This window comes from Fukomys damarensis, unplaced genomic scaffold (genome assembly GCF_012274545.1).
Source record: "Fukomys damarensis isolate Sample0158 unplaced genomic scaffold, DMR_v1.0_HiC HiC_scaffold_4, whole genome shotgun sequence".
NCBI lineage: Eukaryota > Metazoa > Chordata > Mammalia > Rodentia > Bathyergidae > Fukomys > Fukomys damarensis.
The window spans coordinates 5,439,431-5,442,941 of record NW_022900916.1 but is presented as its reverse complement, the minus strand read 5'-3'; positions in this window follow the sequence as shown (position 1 = coordinate 5,442,941).

Sequence of the window (3,511 nt, the reverse complement as noted above, 5' to 3'; positions counted from 1 at the left end):
TTGAGGAGTCATAACTGTTACTAGCTTTGCTACTAGAGAGTTTTCTCCAAATGCTCTTAAGGAGAGATATGTCCTTTGTGCCATGGTAATTTAAGTGAAAAGAAAATAACACGTTTTGTTTAATGTGAGCAATTACCTGGCTTTCCTAATCTTGATCTTTCCACCTGTGACTTTTATTTCCTATAGAAATATTTTCTCCTAGAAAAATTCAGGCTACCAATTTATGGAAATTTCCACGGAGCTCAGGCTTATACGCGGAATTAATTTTTTAAGGAAATAAGTACAAGGACACACCTGTGTTTCAACTGTAATTTTTAGGGTTATAATGTCTTGTGTTTGATTGTGTTCTGGGTCACATGGATTTTATTTAAAGGTTTATTGTTATGCAGCTTTGAGAATTTTTTATTTGCTGCAGCTTGGAAAACTAGGGTCAAACTTGGTATTTTGGGACTCAAGAAAGAAAACCATCCACTTCTCCCAGTTTATGATGCATTGCCCCGATAAGAGTAGCAGGGGCTGAATGCATGATTCTGAGAACTGCATGTGTATTCATTTCCAGACTGAATATATTGATTTCTCCAGTTTTTATTTGGATATTTCTTATCCAAGCTGCCAGTATAATTTATGTGCTTTACTAGATTAACTTAATTTAACTTCATGGTTGACAAATACCATACTTCTATTATTACATCATGTTTTAGAGTTTGTTTTTCTTTATCCTTATTAAAATAAATGATGAATGCAGCCTATTACATTTAAGAGAAAACCATGAGATATCAGTTGCAAGTGGTGTTTTACCCCAAACTGCAAGAACTTAGAAAGGTTTTGATTATTGTGACTGCTGCTTTGCAATCAGCAATAGCTTTCTGGGCTGTGTGCCACAATTATACGAGAGGTACAATTGTGAATTGCAATTTACTAAGGTTCAGACAAAATATTTTTAAAGTAGGCTATTTTCTGTACAGTATAGTTTCAGCTTTAATGCGATGTATTCGTACAGGACAGATACCTATTATACATCACAGAAAAAAGAAAACACAACACTGCCCATACTTTCATTTCAGTCTTTTGAACTCTTTCTTTAGGTTTTGAGACTGTCACACTGTGTCCCTCAGGCTTGGCTTGAGCTCGCGGTGTGGCCTGGGCTGACTGCAAAGTACCGTGAGCCTCACAGGTGCCTGCCTCAGCCTCCCATGTGGGATCACAGGCATGCACCACCACGGCCCACCTTGAACTCGGTTTTGGATGGATTGTTTATGTAATAAATGTTGTATTTCTAATAAAATTTCAGAGATTTAAAGAACTTACAGACTCAGTGGGTGGGATTAGGCAACTTTTGAATTATTGACATTTTCTTGGTAAAAGAAAAAGTTTAATGCTTTTTATATCTCCTTACCTGATTGAGGGCAAAGTGTTCTGAGTTGCTATTAATCAAACATGTGAATTATTTCGTTTCTTGGGTTCTTTAGTCATGGCGATTATTTTTACGTAAGCAATAAGCAAAGTTTTCCCTGATATTAGTATCAGTTTCAAACAATTTCTAATTCATTATTTCCATCAGACAATGCATTACAGAAAAAAAAATTATTTGCCTTTATTCCATTAAGCTGATTGGTACATTTTAGGTGTATGTTATCATCACATTCGTCTTTGGGAATTCGTACCTGATATATGTTGGTTCTTTTTTTTTTTTTTTTTTTCCCCTTCTTTTTTTCTTCCACATCTCCTTCACATTCGTCTTTGGGAATTCGTACCTGATATATGTTGGTTCTTTTTTTTTTTTTTTCTATTCCCCATCCTTCTTTCCTTTCCACATCTCCACCCCTTCTAACTACAGAAACTTTTACAAAAATCTTTCCATTTTTTCCTTCTTTTCTTGTATTTGTTCCTACCCTATTTTGTTTTCCCACCCTCTCCCTACTTCCCCTTCCTTTTTGGATCTTTTCCTCCTATTTTACAGGGTCTATTATACATTTTAGTCCTCATTTACTCTTACTGTTTGTCACATAAAAATATTTTTTGTTGTTAGCATTTATATACAGTCTGGGAGAGCTGAAAGTTTTCATGATTTCAGACATTTGTTTCTGTTTACGCTGAAGCCAGGTAATTCCATCTCGTTAAAACTTCCCATGTACCCTCTTCAAACATATTTTATGTAGTCTAGTTTTCAAGACTGCACTCGTGGTTATTAAAGTGTCAAAGTCAGCGAGTAGGCTGGTGTCTTTATTATTAAAGATCAGTGATTATAATTGAGGTTTTGAAATTTTAAGTAGCGGTGGAATTCTAGGAAGAGTGATAGCAGAGTTATGCAGTTGGATGTTTAAGGAAAAAGAAATCAGCGTGTCACTGAGCAGACTATTAGGAAGCCAGTGCTCATGTCTGCGTCTTCCCTGTGACTTTACAAAGCAAGTGCAGTTAGAGTCGGCCTGGCTTGTCTGAAAATGCTGGCGGCCTCATTCTGTAATCTTCCCAAACACTGCCTTATGCAAAACCCATGCTGGATTCGTTAAGCATTTGCACTTGCTGCACCCTTACCGTGTGCCTTGCCTCTTTCAGAAGAAGGGAAAGAAAGGGCTCCTGGGCTCCAGATGGGGCAGGGCCGAGGGACCACAGATGCCCTTTTGTGAGCTGACAGAGCTCCCCAGGGCGGGGTATGCATCCATACGTGGCTTTGGGAAGCATTCTATGCTTTTACAGCAGTTTCAGGTATACAGCAATACTGAGCAGAAGAAGACAGAGGCTTCCCGTCTGCCCCAGCCCCCTACGGGTGGAACCTTGCTGTTGGCCACACCCCCTCTGGAGTGGTGCGTGTCTGCACAAACCGTGCACCCACGTGACACGCCCTTGTCCACCAGATTCCACAGTTTGCTGTCTTCCTGGTGTTCGTCCGGTAGGTTTGGGCAAAGGCATAAATCATGGCATTCGCCAGCAGGTAAGAGACCCACCCAGTGGATTTCCGCTGTCCTGCCCTTCATCCTCTGTGTGTCTCTGTTGCCCGAGTGGCTTCTGAAGATCACTGATTTCCTAACTTCCTCCATAATTTTGCCTTTGCTGAAATATCAGCAAGTTAGTATGGTTCACATGTAGCCTTTTCAGATTGGCTTCCTTTACTCAGGAATCGGCCTTCAGTGTCCCTCCCTCCCGGCCTAGTCTTTTTTCTTTTCTTTTTTTCTTTTTTTTTTTCAGCTTTAATTGAGTTTATTGGTACATTTTAGGGATACAGTACAGTTACATTAATTGTTGGGATCTTGTACCTCTACATGACAAGTCTTGATTCTCATTTTTTCCCCTTACCTCTGCCCTCCCTTCACCCCCTCCTCCCCTCCCCATCTACAAACACTTTATTTTCATCTTTTCATTCTCTCACATTTTTTTCTTTTCCCTTTTTACTCTTCCCCTACCCATCCCACCTTCCCTACACCTTTAGCTCCTTTCTTCCCATTTCTAAATGTCAGTAATCTTATTAGAATCTTATGCATTGTTGCAGATTATTTACACCAGGGAAACTATT